The sequence below is a fragment of the Varanus komodoensis genome, unplaced genomic scaffold (genome assembly GCF_004798865.1).
Source record: "Varanus komodoensis strain SLA01 unplaced genomic scaffold, ASM479886v1 scaffold18_1, whole genome shotgun sequence".
Lineage (NCBI taxonomy): Eukaryota > Metazoa > Chordata > Lepidosauria > Squamata > Varanidae > Varanus > Varanus komodoensis.
In genome coordinates this window covers 5163899-5185241 of record NW_025335548.1, presented here as the reverse complement: position 1 = coordinate 5185241, position 21343 = coordinate 5163899, and the positions used below count along the sequence as shown (strand labels likewise).

The following is a 21343-nucleotide window of genomic DNA, read 5'->3' as shown; positions in this document are numbered from 1 at the left end:
TGGGAGGCAGGCTCTCTTACCAAGCAATGTGAGTGAAACGGAGGAGAAAGGGACTTGGGCGGGGAGGGCGCTGCCCAAAAACCAAGCTGTAAGACACTTCTGGGCCGCCAGGGGGTGAAGAGCGATCTGCGCGACTTAGCCGGGGACGGCTGCTGTTTGTTTTCCTGTAGAGATATTCCCCATTCTGATAAAAGTATCCGGCAAGCTGTTTGTGTTCACAGGGCTGTCCCAGCTCCACCCATAGTCCGTGTTTAATTTCTAATCCACCTCTTTCTTCCCATCCCCCGCCAAATAGTTGGAAGGGAGCAAACCACCTACTTCGGTTAGCTTCACCCTGAAGCCCACAAAACTAAGGCGGGGCGGGTAAGTGGTTTTTGCATAGCATTTCAGGCGTCCCTGGCTAAAGGTGGGCTTGGGAGTCGTCAGCAGGCTGGGCGACTTGTGTAGTCGCGCGCTTTCGGGAGGAGCTAGCCTGGCTGGCCATCGAGTTCCTTCCATCTCTGCTAGATCCAAAGCACCCTACGTCAAAGGGCTCTGATGCATGTAAGCTGTCCATCAGGCTTAAGGTCTCCAGTGCCTAGGAGTGCAGCTCCCAGCCCGCTTCCCTGTAAACCAGACATCTGGGTTAGGGCTGCTCGACACTTGCCTTTCTGTCGGGCTCCTGGGACCCACCCACCCACCCACCATTGCGGGCTCGTAGCTCGGAGGGCAAAATTTGACAGGAGAAATCCATAAAGCAGGAGCAACCAATAAAGAGGGACGGTGGCGGAAGGCTAGATGAAGCTCCTGCTTTACATCCATTTTGAGATCTTTATTCTGGGGAAAGGAGAGAGAGAAACCTGGTCTGATAGACGCTGTTTGAAGCGTTCTCTTACCTTCACCGGGGGGGGGGGGGGCCTTTTTTTGGAAATCACTTTACAAGATGGGGCCCAAATTGCAAAGCAAACAAAGCTAAAAACAGGCGGGGGGAGGGCAGTAACAGTTTCTGTTAAGCCAGTAGTTTTGGGGTATTTCTCCATTGTTCAGGCTATGCTATTTTAAGTATAGACATACGACATGGCTAGCAACTTGTGCACTTTTCTAGAAGAGTGACTGTCAAAAAATATTTCTTAGTTTAAAATCTGATGACAAGTTGCAGCCTCCCCCAAGCCCCCATATTAAGTACATGGAAAATTGTCAGAATGTATTATATCATTTATTTAATTGCATGAAATTAATTGATATCACTCAGCATAAATATCAGTCAGCATTCATGGTTGTTAATGAATTTATCTAGACTACTTGACTGGACTGCATGAGATTTTTTTTACAATCTCAAAAAAATTACAAATCATAGTATCTAATCGTATGATTTATGATCACTAAAACTGAGAGCATAATGTTTCAAGCATTTAAAGTATAATTCAAAGAAAGTTTTTAATTAAAATAATCATATAATACCAGTCATTAGTCATACTAAAATATCAGTCATCTAATATTTTAATGACTTCCTTTGAAAACTTCAAGTAAATCGTCAAAAGAGATTTGCTTAGTAGCTTGCTTTCTCCTATTAATACCCTTTTCCCCTTTTGTAGAAAAGACATAGTCCTATAACAGTTTATTACAGGTACATTTTCCTCATGCAACCAGTATAAGGAGGCAACTGTGCATGTTTGTGGAAATAGATTTTTTCACGCCTCGGGCTATATTTGTTTCAGGGCAATCAATGAGCAGATTTTGCTATGGGTGCTACACAGTCCTGAGTAAATTTGAAAATTATCATTGTATTATTTTTAACAAAAAGCTAAATCTCAACACATGTTCCTTCATTATTCAAATCTCTTGGTCATGTCCCACTGAGTAAGTGAATACAAGTGGCAATGGTCTCTTTATATGTAGCAGATAGGATGATAAAGCTTTTTGCAGTGGGAGTTGGGTCTTAATCTTCCCTCCTATCCTGGACTGCTGTAACTGCTTGTTGTCTCTCACAACATGTGATCTGCAGCCAAGGAATCACTCCAGTTCATCCACAGGGGATAGAATCCAGGATAGTAAAAGTTTAAATAGATGTTATACTTACTCCTTCATATTCAGAGCGGTTGCTTATCCTAACTTAAAAGCCTTTGGCCAAGTTCCTAGCTTATCCATTGAGAATTCTGCTAATAGCCTTCCTATTTGATATTGTAAACTACTACCCTGAAGCTCAAGATTGAAAGGTTGAATGGATGCAACCTTGGTTATTCAGTATCCTTGAACCAATATTTTTGGTGCTCTCAGGCTTGTGTTCTAGGATAATTTTCTCCCTCTCTTGAACCTCTGACAAACTATAAACACTAGGCAGTATCCAGTGCTGCTTGTATGCCAGCAGGACCCTTTGCTGGTGCCACAGGAAGATAGTACTTCCTAAGGCAACTGGAAATGTGCTGAAACACTCATTTGTGGAACAGGACAGGTCATTGGAGTTTAAGTCACTTTTAAGGAATTTGATGACTTAAGTCATTCTGCAAATGAGAATTTGGGTTCATGTCCACAGTTGCTCTAGAGAGCAAAAGCTCCCTGTTTGTTGCATCAGCAGTGGATCCCACTGTTACAATACAATCAACAAAATTGGGCAGGCAGTATTGGATACTGGCCATTGCTTGGATCTGGATCTGGATGGTATAAGAAATACAGTTGCAAAGTACGGATAAGAAGCAAAAGCAAAAGGGGACAGAAATGGGGTCAGAATCTTGAATGCAATTTTCCAGCAACTATCACATAGAGACAAAAAGAATGATTACAATGACCAGTGCAATGAAATAGAAGAGAACCACAAAAGGGGGGAAACAAGAGATCCAAGAAATCAAAGGGTAGTACCAAGCTAGATTAGGAATGCTGAAAGACCAACAGAGGAATATACTATTTGACCAATGTAAAATAAAACATGGAAATGATATGCAGAAGAGTGAAAGAATGACAGACTCCTCCAAACAAGAATCCTATGAGGAAGAGCCTGCAAGTTTAGAAAGTGAAGTGGAAGCTGCTCTAAAAGCACTTGGTAGGAACAAAGCACTTGGAATAAATAGGATACCAATAGAATTATTCCAAGCAGCAGAGGCTGAATTGGTTCAAATCCTAACAAGAAAATGCTAACAAATATGAAAACGAAACAATGGCCCATATACTGGAAACATTCAATATCCATTCCAATCCCCAAGAAAGGAGATGCAAAAGAGTGCAGCAACCACAGGACCATTGCAATAATTTCTCATGCGAGCAAAGTGATGTTCAAGATGTTGCCACAAAAGTTATTACCTTACATGGAGCAAGAAATGCCTGAAGCTCAAGCTAGATTCCAAAAAGGAGGTGAGATCAGTCGAGATCATATTGCAAATGTACATTGGCTACTGGAGCACACCAACAAATTTCAGAAGTTCAGTCTATGCTATATAAAGTACAGCAAAGCCGTTGACTGTGTAGATCACAAGAAGCTACAGATGGCTCTGAAAGAAATGTGTTTGCCTCAGCACTCGATTGTTCTGATGTGTGACCTGTATTGTGGACAAGAAGCTACAATTAGGACAGAATATGGAGAAATAGAATGGTTTCCCATAGGCAAAGCCATCAGACAAAGGTGTATTTTATCTCCCTACCTGTACAATCTGTACACAGAAATACCATAAGGGAAGTTGTATCAAGGTCAGAGGAAGGCCGAAAATTGGCAGAAGACACATCATTAAGATAGGAAGATAATACTATACTACTGGCAGAAAGCAGAAATGAATTGAAATGACTTCTTATGAAAGTGAAAAAAGAAAGTGCAAAAACAGGACTTCAGCTGAATATCAACTAAAATCATGAAGGTCATTGACTGGGTTCATATGACACAACAATCAGTTGTAAGTTGCTACTCATGATGGTTTGTTGTGCCTTGCAAATCCAGCCCAGTTCTCACCAGCTGGTGTGTTTGGAGGGAACAAGCAACCTTGATAACCTATAGGAGTAGCCTGGGGTTTCTGTGTCCATAATGGTTTGTTATGCAGTCCAAACTCAGGAACTGATTGCATCACAGGTACTGGGAATCACCTGGCAAGAGCCTCCTTGCTATTGGTGCCAAGTCTTTCCAAGCCCTTACTAGTGCCATCCTGACTGACACTTGCTGGATGGACTCTGCTGCAATGGTGAGCTGTTTTTGGCTCATTGCAGCTTTGCCTTTGCCATTTTTCCAGAGATTGTCAGTGCTGGCTTGACAGGATTACGGGTGATTTCTGACTGGGACATACGACTCTGTTTGCCTTAGTTTTTTTAATGCCCTATCAAAAACATTTTTAAAGGAACCTGGAGTTTTTACAGCTAGCTGTCACAACTTTTTCCTAGAAAAAGTTGTGTGTGGGGGTTGTACTTGTACATTTTCCTTGCCATCTAAATTCTCAGGATAATTACAGAATGTGCATCAGCCTGAGGACTGTCAGGAGGAGAAATGTAATCCTGGAAGCCAAATCTAGGTTCTTAGCTGGGAGGTTGAAACCCATAACTACCAAGATGGCTTTCTTTGAAACACCATGTGTTCCATGCACAGACAGGTGAAACTGAGGAGTCTCAATGTGTACATGAGATGGTGGTGTAGAGAGGAAGGAGTTCAGATTTGTTAGGTACTGAGGAACATTTTGGGACAAGTTGGGCCACTTGAACCAGAATGAAACCAGCCTGCTGGCACTTAACATAAAAAAGTGGCAGAGAGGCTTTTAAACTTAACCCTGGGGGAAAGCCAACAAGAGCTGGGAAGTACCTGGTTCAGGTTGAATCATTCTTGAGGATAAAGATAAAAAAGTTTCAAAGTTTCCAATTCCAATAGAGATGGAGAAGAAATAGCCAATGATCATATTATAAAACATGATTACCAGTCAAAGATGTCTAAGCCATGCCTGGCTATGGGACGGGATGAAATCTAATATATAAATAATAAAATAGGTCCTATAGCAGAAGTTGAATGCGTTAGAGACATTTGGGAAGAAACTTCACTTAGGGGTGTTTCTGTGCTATCTAGAACCTTCTGCAACACAGTGGTGGTGTTGAGTTCCAATTTTGAAGGAAAGCCTAGATAAAGAACACCTGGTTGAATGAAGAATAGGATATTATCATTTCTGAATATAAACTTGGTACGATGATGTACTTTAGGAGATGTTGTTCTGTATGTTAATGAGAACATAATGCCAAACATGACCAAAAGAGGTAGGCTTCTTTTTGTAACAATATCAGGCTTTAAAAAATAAGTCGTAGTATGTACTTACTATTGCTTTTCTCCACCCTTCCATCATAGACCAGAACTCAGGATGATACTGAGATTGAAAATGAAATCTAGAGAGCATCTAAAGAAGGAAGTGTTGTGACAGCGAGTAACTTCAATTACCTTAAATGCTTACATGCATGTTAAAGTCATGACAAAACTAGGGTGTTCCAGAACAAAGCAGGGAGATAACCCTGGCCTCAACTGTAGTGGTGTCACCTAGTACCTAGTTCAGGAAGTAACTGTTGTTAAGTGAACTGGAAACAGTAATCATGTTGCGATTAGATTTAATTGATATTTAAGTGGAAAGTTACCAAGGAACTGCAATGCATTCACATTTGACTTCTAAACTGCACTAAGAGGGAACTGAAGTGAGGTGAAAAGGGGAATCAAGAGGGTTAAATCCCTTCAAAATGCTTGGAGGGTATTCAAAACACGAGCTCAACTAGAATGTATAGTACTGGTTAGGAATGGTAGCATCAGGTCCTAGAGGTGACCAGCATGGTTAATAAGCAGTGCCAAGAAAATTATTGCAGAAAAGAAAACAGTGCTAGGAATGGATGGAAAGATGTATCCAGTGGAAGGATGCATACCGTGGGTTTTCTCAGTATATTGGGACTAATGCTTTTTAATTTATTCATAAGTAATATGGAATCAGAAGTGAGATGGCCAAGTTTGCTGAATAGGTTGCATTGGACAGCTCAATGAAACTGTCAGCTCAGCATGTAGCTGCTCTGAAAAATCCCTCTGAAAAAGGCAAATTCCATGTTAGGCACAATTAGGAATTTGAAAAAACCCTACAATTATTATACTTGCCATATGCAAATCTATGGCATAGTAGCAATTAGATTATTGCATATAGTGTGGTCACTGCTCTTTAAAGAATACTTTAGCATTGGAAAAATGCAGAGCAAGGCAATTACGCTGATCAGGAGGCTGAAGCAACTCCTTATGAAGAGAAATACAGTATCTGGGACTCTAGCTTTGAGGAAAGATGAGTAAGGGAAGACAAGACTGAGATGGACAAAAATATGTATGGTGTGGAGGGAGAGAGGTTCTTCTTCCTCTCTCATAATACTGTAAGCCTGCATCATTCCATGAAGTTTGTTGGTGGGATATTCAAGTTGGATAAAAGGATGCATTTTTTCCCCTCAGCGTGCAGACAGGTTGCCTGAGTACAAGTTGCTGGGCATATGGATGGGAGGGGGCTGCATATTCTCATCCTGCTTGTGTGCTTCCCGTGAGTAGCTGGTTAGACACTTTGCCAACAGAATGCTGGACTAGGTAGCCCATTGGTCTTGTCTGGCATGGCAGTTCTTACGTTCTTATGAACGTTAGTGAGGGTTACCAGCTCCTAAAAATGTTTCCTGTCTGGTTGCACTTCCAGTTACAGAGCAGATGCCATGCCAACACATTTAGTGATACTGATTGTCTGGACAGGTGGTTCTAGGTGGGCACATTCGAAATTTGTGTCCAGTTTTGTGTATGTATATGAGAGTCAAAATGCATCCTTTACCTTCCAAAATACAAGTTTGACTTGGAGAAATTCTAAGAAGGAGTTGCAACTTGATAGAAGTTTGGATAGAAGACAAGTGATGAATGCTTTAAATAAAATAAATAAAAATTAGCAGTACGGGGTGGGGAATGCATAATAGGCAACCTGTGTTGTCCCCCAAAACAGGGTCTCATGAGAGAAGCATAGAAAAAAGTGGGCTCTGACTTGGTACTTAAGAACAGTAGAAATAATATTTTACTATAGTGTTGCTGTTGAGTCACTCCTGGTGTTATAAATCTATAACCTACTGATTAGAAAAAATAAAATGAAGAAAAAAAAAGAAATAAAATTAAAAGAGACTTTATGTGTCATGTCCAAGATTAGTTTGTATATCCTTATTCCAAAAGTGTACTTGTACTTGGGATGAGTTTGTGTGTTGTATGGGGGTTATGTCCATGGTAGGCCTTGTTTAAACCACAGTGATGTGTTTGTATAATGGAAGAGGAAGGGTAGGAACATCATTTCACTGTATGATAAGAGAAGTGCAAGACAGATTCATCGGCTGAGTAATTAATATTTTCTAAATAAATAAATATACTTAATTTTGCTTTGGCTCTTCTTCCAGGGTATAGATCTTCTGCATCACTTACTATTCCTAAAATTGCCACTACGCCTGTGGAAGTGTCTTAATGATGTTTAAAGCATTAACTTGTCTTTTCTAAAGACAACAGGATTAATACAACTTATTTTGAAGAACTGAACTTACGTCAATCCTATCCTTAATCACATCTTTTTGGAAGTAACTCCCACTGAGTTCACTGAGAATTACTTTTAAATAAATCTGCTTGTGATTTCAACCAGTAACTTTTATGTGGCATTATACCAAGAGATCCATGGCAGTTTGTTGCCTTATTTTTAACATTTTAGTACATATTTTTACTATTGAAGATTTCAAAAGCTTTATGTGACACAAGATTGCTTTTAATTGTCCTACAAACTGTTACATTATTCACACTTTTAAAACATCCATGATTCAAATACCTATTCTTATAGCCCATATAATTTACATTATTATATACTCATACGTATATTATTATATACTTAATACTATTCTATTATTATATACTTAATTAAGTATAATTAGTATATTATACTAATACAATAGGCAATGGTATGTTATTACTCGAGGGGTTTTGGCAATGGAGTATGATAGGATGGCTGCACAAGGTTTGACTATAAATATTAAAATATATCTAGACTTGCAGAGAACATCTTCAAGGGAGAAAATACCACCCAGATATGTTTATATAACTTTTAGAAAAAATGAAATTCCAGGCATTCAGAAGCCTATTTCAGCAAGTAGGGGTTTTCACAGCAAAATGTTTTGCCAGTAGGAAAACTGATATATGGTTAATAGTAGAAGTCTGTGCATGTTTACACAGAAGCCTTATTAATCTCAATAGGACTTGCTGCCAGGTAAGTAAATGTGTATAGGATTGCAATTTTAATGTATTCTTCTGTGCAAACTGTTCATTGTACAAGAGCCCACTCAGATTTAGACCTTTTAAAAAACATGGAAACCACTAGTACTCTGGACTCTGCTCTTCCCATGCTGTTTGAACACTTCCTGATGAGAATTCTTGCGAGATTTGGACTGTAGCACTAGATCTGCTTACCAGGAAATAAGCTGCACTGAACCTGTAGGGAGTAACCTCTGAGTTGACAAAGATTTGAACTGTAAGAAATATTAACCCTAGGATATGATGTGAGAACAAGAGTTATCCACTTAGGCATTAACAAGAACACGTTCTTTATTTGTTACACAGGAACCTAAACTTGGAGTTGTGTCTGATGTTCTGTGGATCAGTAGAAAAACATTCAAAGCACGATACTAATTGGTAAGTGGTCTCCATAAACATTTAAAGAAAAGGTGGTGCCCGGAATTATCCTTTTATTGGACACATCTAGCTGTAGCAGCAGGGAAGCAATGACAAGACCTTTGGAATGTGTAGATCTTTTTGTGGGAGATGTTGTATGCCTCATTTGTCAGTAAGGCTTTGAGTATGCTTAATTTAGTAAAGTGAATAAGCAGTGGATGAAAATCTGCATAGCACAGAAAGTGGAACACAAGAACTTGAGCAGAATGATCCGATTCTTGTTCAGGCGTGCTCCTGCACATGAATGGGGCTATGGAGGATGCAGACAGACATGCCTGTAGAAGAATGCATAGACCCACCCCGTGTCCCTGTGCACCCAGCTGCCTTGTAGGGTTTCTGTTTTCAGCATGAAGATCTGTGAAGAGTTCTGCAAGCACATTCAGTTGAAAACACCTTTACAACCGCCCTGAGGCTTCGGCGAATGGGGCGGCATAGAAGTCTCCTAAATAGATGGATGGATGGATGGATGGATGGATGGATGGATAGATAGATCCTGCAATTAGGAATCTGGGCTTATTCGGGTTTCCAGCTGTAAGGGCTCTGCAAGTTTGTTTAGGTGAATGATCTCACAACAGGGCTGGGCAGATTTTGTCACGCAGGATCTATTTCTTTTTTTCCCCAGAGTCTTGAGATCTACCTGGTAGATTGAGGGTGGAGCCCTTGCCGAAGGGCCTGTCACTAACTATTTTAATTTCCTCAGCTGCCCTTCTGCCATCAGTCCTTGCAGCAGACTCACCCAGGTTCTTAGCTCTTAAATAATTGGCCTTTGAGGAAAGACAAGGAGGTGACAGAGTGTGCGCTGAGGTAGTGACTCCGACGGAGTGTACTTTCCTTGCCCTTTCTGGGCAGGGGGAGGTACAGCTGTTTCACGGCATCCATGGCCCCTGAGACAATGATTTGTCAGAAAAGGAGATGATGGGAAAGTGTAGTAGCCATCCTTCAAAGTGCCTGGAGCATTTCAGGGCAGAAGAAGGTGAGTTTCATGCCTCACCCTTCCTTTGGGGACACTTTATGGAGGACACTGTTAACAAAGTCTTCTTTCCCTCATAAACCCTTCCTCCAAAAAGGCAAGGGTTGGAAACTGCCAGTCAAGGACTGTGGAAGAGTGGTGTGGCTTTTGAGAAGCTCAAGCTCATGTTCACTCTACTCTGATGTTACGTTCCTGTCTCAAAACTTGCAGTGGCCATCTTACCCACAAACCCTCCCAGTCTTGCTGCCACTGAGGAAAACCCATAGAGAGGAAAGAAAGCTTCCTGTGAGAAAAACCTGGAATGGCCCTACACTAGACTGGTAAATTGAGATGTTTGCCCCCACTGGCAGCACCCTTTGCAGATTCGTTCTAAACGGCAGCTAGTTTGGTAGGAATATTGGAGAGCAGGAGCAACAGGTAAACCTATGTCCTGCCTCATTTCAGTTTTACTTGTGTGCAAGTACTGTGTTGTTGTTTTCTCATGGAAGTTTCTAATCACGTAGTTACGTAGAAAGGATTGCTTGTAGTTTTTGCTTAAAGCATAAGGTGTGATTTATCTGAATTTAAGTCCCACTAACTTTACAGAGTGAAACTTCATTGCTTGGCACAACTATTAACCATGGCCCCACTGTTTAAGTATCCCTCCTCTAGCATACCTTTCTTCTCCTTTCACTAGTTTCCTTAGGCCTCACCAGGTTTTGTTTTCAGGGTTCTCAAATATTGTAAAGAAAAGTCCAATTGCAAACCTTAACCCATTTATGGTTGTTGTTCTTAGCATGAGCCTCAGGTATGCAAACACCTCCCTTCTTTTCACACATGAGGAGAAACAATTTAAATAATCCATTACTGGCTTGTTCTAAAGTTTCACATGTGTCTGAAGTTGGAGAAACTGTAGTGCATGCAAACACAGAGTAGTTAATTCAGAATCTCACCACATTTAGTTTACAAGCTATGAAAACTGGTTTGTGCAAACTACATTTTCTGGAGTTTAGACAAGATGGGTAACAATGGTTTAGAATAAGCCAGGATTGAAAGTTTTAAACATTGTTACCTTATGTGCCAGCCAAGAGCTCATAATATTAGAGGAAAAGTGTTATTTGCTACACTTGGACTTCTTGTCCCAGAATATAGGAATCAATATAAAAACCCATCCCATCCACCTATAATGTAGCAACGGTCTAAGGACTTGTGCAATAAACAATAAACAAACCATCCCACTATAAAAAAGAGCCTTCTTACTGGAATTGCTTTTCTTTATAGTAGACTTCCAATTAGGTAGTGAACTTTGGTTTATTGGCTTTCTGCTAAAACATGGGTTCAACATCTTCAGTTCAACAGGTCAGACAAAACATGTTAAGCAAATTAGCCTACAGTTTTTTTAATGCTTCAAAAAAAGTTTATTGCTGTTCTGTCTAGAACATATAAATGATGACTAATTTCCCTTATTCCTGTTGGGTGCAGAATATCTCTTCATTCCACCATTTTGTTTTCCAATATAGAAAACCCCTGGGGAAACTTACTTCAAATGTCTCCTTCTCAAAAATAAAGTTTGCATTATTTTCTAGCTATGCTGCAACTTTTCTGGCAATAAAACACTGTTTAAGACTGGCAAACGCCAGTTTTTCAGATCTGAAGACTAGCCAGTGTTAGCAGCTGCTAGTGCTAGATGCTATAGATTGATCTGTGATGAGACTACAGTGCATTGATTCTCTTGAGATAATTTCAGAATAGCAGCTCTTGTTTATCAAAGGGATTTTGAGAACTGCAGATGTGTCAGAAAATATTGACTGTGGACTGACTGCCCTTGGTACTAGTTCTGTGTTACTTGTTTTGAGATTCCTGACCTAAAAATGGCTTAGACCACCCATTTCCAATGGGTCAAACTCAAGATTAGACAGAGTGGTTAGTTGTTAAGAAATCAAAACACAGCATTTGCTGACATTCACAATTTACTGACTTTACATAAAAGCTACAGAAATGAGTGGCCCATAACTTCATGTTAAAAGCCTTTAATCTTATCTATACATCCAACATAATTGGGCGTGATTTAAGCTCCTGGCTTCTAAGGTGAAAAAGTGACCTCTACTAATAGAGGCATAATAAGGAGATAGTTGTTATTGTTGTTGTTTTTAATCACATATGGAAAAGGGAGAAAGCTCCTAACAACAGAAAAACCTTGGGTTGTTTGTAGGGAAACTTCTTTACACTGATCTCTGACCAACACTGGAACTCTTACTTGTTTCCCTTGGGGAGACTGCTGATTTTAATTTCAGAAGAATCATACATTCCAATGGAGAGATGGGGAATAAAAGAATCCAGAAAACTGTGGGAATTCCAGGTCTCTTGTCCATGTGGAGATGGTTACTAAAGACTCCTGCTTAAGTTTTAGGCACCATCAGCCTAATGCTTTCTAAGACTTAATTATTTGGAGAAGGTCACTAAAACCTGGTGGTCAAGCAATGATTGTATAAGAGTTATTTATTTCTGGAAGTGATAGTCCTTGAAAAATATTATTTCCTTTATCATTCAGGAAAAAACCAATGCATTTCAAAAGCCATTTGGTGTACTTTTTAGAAAAATTTCTGAAGACAGCATTGTTGGCCAAACCATGAACACAGATGAGTTCTTAAACATGACTAATTACTTTCCTGTGGCTTGTCTATTCAGCTAGATTGAAACCATACCTTACTATAGTTCTGATACTGGAGATAGCAGGTATAAGGCTCCTACATAAGACTTCTGAATTCTCCTAAGTCTTTATTAACTCTCTCAAAAGAAGTAGGTAATATAATTCTTTATTGGATCACCACCTTTCTTCAGTTTTTGCTTTCATTATATGGTATATACAAGGTGTCAGCTGCTTATATCTGGTTAAGTCTTACATCCCACTGATGAAGTTTGGCAGTCTGAATACTGTATCTTTAAAATCTCTCCCTCCCTCCCTCCCTCTCTCTCTCTCTCTCTCTCTCTCTCTCTCTCTCTCTTTTTTTTTTTGGGTGCCCATATTTTTGTTTTGTGCACAAAAAAGTTAAAAAAAAAAAAAAAAAGGCAAAAACTGTAAGGGCACAGAAGAGTACTTTATAAGTTCCAGTGCATATCAAAGTAGGGTCTTTCACAGGAGCACCATACCATGTAATGCTACAAATTTAGAAATTGCATAGTGCCTCTGAAGAAGAACCTAATTAAATCAAAATGCAATAGTCCTAATATACTAGCATATGTTTTCCCTTGGGGCCTGAAAAGCATTGAAGCTATTTCTCCCTGTGAAATGTTTTAAGCCCTGTAACCAGAATAACATTAAGAGAACAGCTTTTATGTAAAAGTAGTAAGTGACAGAGTCTAGCACTGTCCAGTATTTCCAAAATCCTGACTGCATGTGCAGAATCTTTAAATGAATGTGCAATCCGCTAATAGTACCTCCAGTGCTAGTGTTGACTAGCATCTTCTTGACAGTTGGGTACCTTAAATCTTCTGAGGAAGGAGTGACCAGCTGACATACAGAGCAAATGAAATTACATTTTTTTGGTTTACGATGCTAGAACTTAAGAGAGCCATCTAGGAGGTGGCTATGGCATACTCCAGCTATTGCAAATACTCCTTCTAATGCTGAACATACTCTTCAGAAAATGTATTGAGGACAACCTTTGCTCTGAATTGGAATGTTTCATAATTTGTGGGCTCTCATAAGCATCTGTGGTTTGTGAAAGTACTTCAGCTGTTGAATGGCATCTCTCCTCTATGGCTGGTATCTCCAATACTTAGCTACCTTCTTAAACCCTGCTATGAGGTCTGGGTTGTCACAAGAACTGTTGTCCTGCTGTGTTCCACTTGGGATTAACTTTAAGTATGAATTCCCTTTGTGTTACTTTACGACTAGATACAAGTAATCTCTGGTGAGTAAGAGACATAGGAGAAATTACATAATTGCTAAATAGAAACCGCCCCCAGCAGTTTATGTTTATGGTTGGCATGAGATGACATGCTGCATCTTTTGATGTATGGCAGCTCTTTGTTTGTTATTGATGTATGGTAGCCATTTGCTGTGGACTTGTACAAAACGAACCAAGTAATAGAGATTAAGTCTAAACTAACTGCTGATATTTTGTACGAAAGTACTTCTTCAGTAAACAAAAAGGCAATCTTGAAAATATGAGAGCACATTTTTCAGGCATTTCCCAAATTCTGAGGTACATATTTTCCACATGCCACTAAATGGCCATTCTGGGCAAGACTTGTTCCTAGCCATAACACTCTCAGAAATAAAAAGTTGTATGTAGCCTCCTACTCTCTGTTCTCTCTTCCAACTTATGCCCTATAGTAGCTCACAACTCAATGGTAAACTACATCTTAACTTGTAAATCCATGTTCAGATAATTAATCTTAAATTCAAATAACTGAAGTATTTGCATTAATATTCTGCATAGCAGATTGCAAATGAAAAGATCTTATCTAAAACATGTCCTTGTAAACTCCATTTGAAGATCTTGATTCAAATCTGGAGACTGAGAATTGATGGACAATAAATATGATTTTGCTTCCTTATTTTGTGTGTGATTTATTTTAGCAAATATCCTGGGAGTGGGGGAAGGGAATATCATTATAGCCAAAAGGTTATTTACTCAGATAAAATGTGCATCCAGAACTGCAGGTTTTGTTTTTAAAAGTTTTTTATTTAAGAAAGTCCTACACTAGAGGGACAAGAGTTATGCAAGTTTTGAATAGGTTGGTTTGAAAGGTTCATCTTGTGTAGTCCTCATTCGAAAGAAGTGTGATGAAGACTTTTGAAAGATTCATCTTGTATAGCCTGATTTGAAAGAAGTGTGATGAGAACTACTCTTCAAATCATAAAGAAGGAATATGCATAGTTTGAACACAGAACGTTGTTCCAGAAATTAGTGTGTGCTCTGCCAATGGGCTATACCTGCTTTTAAGGACATGGTAGGTGAGAAACAGTCCAAGTACCTTCTTCCCTTCTCCTCATTTGTTTGCCTGACTTCAAATGTCTACGTTTTCAAACTCCCCTATATTAACTCCTGAAAATACTAACCAAATCTTATATTTCCTCAATCAACCTGTTTTCCTAGTGTAAAAGGTCTTCAACACCTTTATCAGAACAAACAGAAGTGGCTTAGTAAAAAGTCTACTATTCATGGGATGATCAAGAAAGTGTGCTGTTAGATTTCTCCTGTAGAGTAGGAAGCAGCTGAATGGTTGAATTCAGCTAGGACCACTGCTAGAGGAGCAAGCTATTGGCCATAAACTGTTGTGTATAGGAGGGTTCTTCTCCAACTGGAAGGGGGATTTAGATTATCTGGAGATAATCATTTTCTGCCATCTCTTTCCAGGTGTATACTGCTCAACTATAGGATGCTATTCATTCATTCATTCATTCATTCATTCATTCATTCAATGTATTTATAGGCTGCCTATAACTTCCAAAAGTGGGAGGCAAGTGCAAGGAATCTTTTAATTCTTCATTTGTGATCAGTCATACATGCTATTGCATTATGAGCTGGGATGATTTTGATAGGAACTGTGAAGGCTGTTTTGATACTTTTGCACAAACTACCATTAATATGAACTTAATGCTTTTCCACCCCTTTCATGGCTTAAACAACCCAGCAAGTAACTTAAAATTTGTTCTTGGATTACTTTAGGGTTTTAAATCCATGAATAACCCTACATTTCTGGATTCATATGTCATGCTAACAACCTAAGAATGGCTAGTGGACAAGGCTGAATGCAAAAGGGTTAGAACCAAAAATATCAGCATATTTTAGTGTAACACTCTTTTTGCCAGTAATTAAATCCAGGAGAGTTATTCCCACCTTTTGGAATAGTGTAAACTTGCATATAAGCTGGGAACAGTTGGGTGAAATGGGAGGGGGGCATGGGAACTCCAGAAAGGCCAGATTGGGCTCATAGCCCTCAGGTTCTGCACCTATGGCTTAGCTGGACACCATTGCTCAGAAAGAAGCCATGCATCACATCAACCAGAAATGGCTCAGATTTCTGAGAACAGATGTTATATGAGCCATGAATCTGGCTTAATAGTTGCTGCATTTCTTTAACAACTGAGATTTTGTTCCAGAAAAGTGAAATGTTTATTACTAGAAAGGGCCATGTAGGTATGTAAAATCTTGGAAAAGATTACAAAATAAACAATAATTTTCTTAGCACACTTTACAGGTCTGGAATCATTTTCATGGTTTAGGCTAGCCTTCCCCAACCTGGTATCTTCCAGACATTTTGGACTTCCACTCCCATCTGCCTCAGGATACCAGCCTGGATATGGCTGAATTAGGACCATTAATACCATTTCATGTTCTTAAAGTTATCTTCTGCATAACTTGGTTTGCTTATAAAATTACTTTAAAACTTTTAATGGCAAACTGTTATCTTTGTAATAATTACCTGAATACAGTATATTTTAAAATTTAATATACTGATCATTATAATTCTATTATCAAACCAAGTTATGCAAAACATTGGGAAAGCTTTAGCAAGTAATCTCTGAAATATCTGAATTATCTTAGAAGCAGGAAGAACTGGAGGCTGAGAAAGACTAATGTACCATATGTTTCTCTTTCGGAAGGAAGCTTAGGGAAATTCTTAAATCGGTTCTTGCTTGTGGGGTGGAGCTGAGACAAACCTGCTCTGAAAGTAATGCTGTTGAGATTTTATTTAGTTTGAAGAGACTTGGGTTAGGAACCATAAGCCACCATATATTTAAGATTCTTTAAACTATCTCAGCCTATTAGTTAATTTTATTCAATTTGGTAACAAACATTCTTTGGTTCCTTTTCAAAGGCTATTTCTAGTGGTGCCATCAATTCCATGCCTCTGCATACACTGTAGAGACCAATTTACTGCCTTAAAAAAGGGGAACAGAGTGGGAGCAGTTCAGTAGTTTTAAACCCGAGGCAGCTTTTCCTAATGGTGAAATCTGAGAACTTTAAAAATGGCAACTTTTAAAAAACATGGCTAGTTCTACAGCCACAAGCTATAGAACCAAAAAAGTTAATGAAAAGAAACATAGGTGGAATAACTAACCTTGTCCATTGTATTTGGTGACAGTGCTAGGATATACTACAGGACTTTTTTCACATGTGAATTGTAGACTAGAACATCTAACCAGAACAACCTCTGAAACACTGGATTGTCAAGAATGCATATTTTTTTCAATATTACGATAGGAAGGGATCTTCAAAGAGAATTAAAAACAGTTTCCCCCATTGCTTCATTATTTCCAGAAGTGTCACATCTCTGGTCTCCTAGGAAAGTCATGTCAGGGAGCAGGGGAAAGTAAAGACTGAACAACAATATATAGATAGCTTGCCTTAAATTCTAAAGAATACTTCTTTATCCAAAGCTGTTTAGTCTTCTGATTTTTCAGAAAAATACAAAAAAAGTGCCTTGGAGAAAAAAAATCAGTTTTCAAGGCCGTCTCACCTCTATACATACTTTGAATACATCTACAAAGAAATATTTTTGTCTATTATTAAAATTCAATCTAGTGCTAGTAGTTCTACCGTAGATCCTAGAATCCTGACCTTTATCTTGGCATGCATTTGAAAATTCAGTTAGGAAGTGTGAGCTGATGAGTATTCACACTTTCATAATCTAATGTGGAGGGAGGCCTGCATATCTCCTTCCATCCCAAAAGAAAATGGAAAATCCCAACAAACTCTCTCAGCACCCCAACGCTCCCCTTTTGAACATCCAAAGCTGCTCCTAGGTACGAGATGATATTTGTAACCTATTTCTAAGCCCACTTCATAATTAACAGGTTAAAATTGTGATTTAGAATATCTACATCTAGCAGTGACTATTTGTACCAATTACGAAACTAATTGTTCAAGGCCTAAATAGAAAATAAACATTTTTTTCTTCTGGTTCTAAATCATCTATTATAAAACTGCTTGTGTATGTGCAGAACACAAAATAAAAATTGCAGAAGTATCTATTTGAAGCCTACAATGTAAAATATTTTCTCCACAGATATTGGGAGAGAAGGGTGTTCTCATCTCTACTTGCAAGAAAGTGCATTCAGTGCCCCTCTAAAGGACAATACTTCACGGGTGACTGTACAGCTAAACTGAACTCTTATACTGCAGTTGTACCATGGGGTGTATTAAATCCAAAAGCCCCTTCCCTCATACTATTCTAGATGACGGAAGCAAGGAAGTCACCGGCTACAATAGTGGATGTAACATAGAAAAAGCTTCCCTACTTCAGGGAAAATCTGGGGCGCCATCTTCAGCAAATGCTGTGGTTCTGGACTTCGCTCACCGTCTCTCCCTAGAGATTCTGGATCAAGCTGTGAAGCAATGGGCAATAACTGAAAGCAAATACAGTGACATCCCCTTCATAGAAAGTGATGAGCCATGAATTGCAAGATGCAGCTCCTCACAACAAGTCTCTGCCAGACATCTCATGTTTTGGTGCTAGTGCAATAAAGCAACGCTCAGACAACAGTGGTTGTGAATTGAGAAGATGCCATTGTACGGAGGCAGTTGGCCTGCGTTAAGGCATTTGTAATACACTGCCTTTACACCGAATCTTGAGCAGAACCAAAGTAGCAGCCAGCGGTTCTAGGGCTAGCATATGGCTCTGTGCACCAATGAATCCCATCTGGTGTTCTGTATCGACCACAGTTTTTAAGAGTTTCAAGAAGAAAGCATATGTGCTCAAGCTCTTTTAAAATCTGTGGCACACAATGGGGATAGTTCAAAATCTTGGGCCAGAATTTCAGAAATAAGGCTATGGCTAAATTAGCTACAGTGGTAAAACATTCCAGTTGCAACTGAGTGGTGAGAATTGCTAATCTAAGGGAAACCATGAATTGAAGCACAGGATGCAGTCTTGCTGAAGCTAAGTATTTCAAAAGTCTGATTAATTTCAACAGGCACAAATTAAGTAAATGTTTAACCCCCCACACACACACACACTGATAGGAGATTTAAGTGCTTATTATGGAAACTGGACCATGCTAATTAATGGGTCATTCCACCACTCCAGCTTCTTTTCTTAGACATGTCTGATCATCTTGATGCAGTGGGACTAGTGTGCAAGTTCATTCACTTGAACATACACATACTAACGTCAAACCAAAGACTTGCTGCTGCAAAGAAGATAAAGAAAATATAAATAACCTTGATGGTTTAATAGGCAAGAGAAAACAAATTGCATTTAAAATGCTTTGGTAATATTGCAGGCGATTCCAGTGTATTCTGCTAATGGCAAAGGATGTAACCTGATAGCGTAAGAAATTTTAATTATTTTGCCTGAATGATATAGGCCACAAAACAACATACCTACTTATTCAACATCACAAAATATTGGTAAGAGCTGTCATAATTCAAAGCATTATTAGCAAGCAGAAAATGCAGTAGGCGAGAAATGCAGCGGGCAGAATTAGACCAATGATTTATGGAGACAACCAGTTCTACTGAAAGTGCTTAGGGCTGTATTCTCAATATTTTTTTCATTGAAGAATAACTTTCAGTAGAAGGCAAATGGAATGAAGGTTACATCTAAGACATCACAGGGGTCATGCTACTAGCTACTCAAGCAACATGAACAGCTGTGGAAAAGAAAAGTCCTAACTTTCAATGCCACCCCCCCCATTATTGTTAGACCAACCATACTCTATTCATGCAATACCATTTCCAACTGCAATATATTTTCAGTACTGACTAGAAAAAATGGCACAGATAATCCACAAGCAGGGTTCATTTTATTCTGGTGTCACTGTCTCAAAAACATAAGTGATCGATGCTACCTTTTCCAGCTACTTACAGTTCCCCCTTGGAGCAGAATCTGTAGCAGCAAGCCTGTCTTCAGCACACAGTAAATTGGAAGGGGCACCAGGGGAATAGTAGGAAATGAGCTTGACATTTCCAGATCTGAAACGCCAAATGAAATTCCTAGCATTTTTAAGCTAATATAATTCCATGTAACAATATTACTGAAGTGGTTCTAGCCCAGATAGACCCAGCACTGAATGTCAGACTGGCTCCCTTTTAATAGTATCACAACTTTAGGCAGTCTTTTGCAAATGCATCCTCTCAAAAGATTAGCATCTGTTTTATTCTGGTAGTACAGGAATTCCCAAGTTACTCTTTAAAGTAACAGAAAAATGTCACTAAGTAAATATGGCAATGATCATACTATAGTGCACTATCTGCAGCACAAAATTGTAAATCTAGTATTTCAGCAGCGTAAAGAAAGCTGCACCCTAAAGTACAGCATACTATATTTTTACAATATGTATTACAATTAACCAGTTGCAAGTGAGTTTCAATAAAAATGTTTCATACTTTTGCGTATTTATCTGGAACATACTATGTTGAAATATGTATTGAAAACACTGTGACATTTTCTTTCTTTTGACTTAAGATTTCAGGCCAAATACCCATATTTATCAAAGGCATTTAAATTTGATTCTCAAAACCAATTACAGTTGAGAGACACTATTTTTTTTCTTGCAAGTAATATTTACTTGGCAGAATCTCTGTAATAGTTTAAGCATTAGAGACAAGATGATGCTATTTATTTATATCCCACCCATTCCCAGCAACTGGGACTGAAGGCAGATCACAGCATTAAATGTAGCACCATATGAGCCAGAAGATCTTAAACAGAGGGCCAGACTGGAAGACGTTGTTGGCTGGAAGGTAGGAAAGCCAGGTTAAATCCCACACTCTTATCATGAAACATACGGATTCATATTTAGCCTTGAGCACCTGGATTCTGCTTTCAGAAACCTGAAGATAAGAGAGAGATACAAAATTGAATAAAAAATTTTCAGGGCTAAAAGGATTAGCCTTTGGGCTGAATTCAGCCTCCCTAAAAATACTTGGAAGTCAAATAAAATATATTTTTCCCAACTCAAAGCTGGGGTATAGCAGGAAAAGCCAAGAGGGAAGAGTGGTGTGCAAATGAAAATTCTTTGCCTGTCTGCCTTCAATCACCAGATGGAAAATGATTCAAGAAAAGAACAGGTTTCACATGAACTGTGGAAACAAAAGTGCAACAATCAATGAGATGGACAGAAAGGATGTGGAGACCTCCCCTTTTTTGGTAATGGTACAAAACAAGTTGGAGTTAGGATTAACTATGTATGTGCTTTCTCCCCATTCATGGAAGTTGGGAGAAATAGCTTACGTTTCTTAACCCTCTAACTTGAAGAACTGCAGATAAATGCTGCTGTATGTTATTTCTGCTTTGTCATTCCACCCTGTTTCTCATTCACTATTAAGGAACATTTCTCCCCCAAGTAAACTTTCCCAGTTTCTTCCAAAGGCTTTTACTATCTTGATTCTTTTGAGAACTCTGAATCCTGAAATTATATCTATTGCCATAGAAACAAGTGGAAGAATGGTAGTTTGATCTGCCAAACTATAAAAAACATATGAAATGTCACTGTGCAGCAAACAGAACAAAAATCCAACAATTATTTGACATGCAAAATTTTAATTTAACTCTGAAGCAAAAACCAATGCGATATGATACAAGGCTGTTGTTACATGTCCGGGAGCCCAAGAAACAGGTCAATATGAATAGTAAAATGCCTAACATTGTGATGGGTCACAACTTGTGGAGGGGGTGCTTATGTGCACACAGCCACAATTTCTTTCTGTGCTTTACAGCTTCCCACAGAATGGAACAATTCACAGTTTCAGTACAATTAG

At 38.9% G+C, this 21343-nt stretch overlaps 1 long non-coding RNA gene across 1 annotated transcript; it reads left to right on the top strand.

The window, feature by feature from the left end:
* The first annotated feature begins 268 nt into the window (after positions 1-268).
* On the top strand, positions 269-17780 carry LOC123021894. The gene is made up of 3 exons (XR_006414419.1): positions 269-363; positions 8567-8638; positions 17649-17780. It is a non-coding gene; the product is annotated as an uncharacterized LOC123021894 (long non-coding RNA).
* The last annotated feature ends 3563 nt before the right edge of the window (positions 17781-21343 follow it).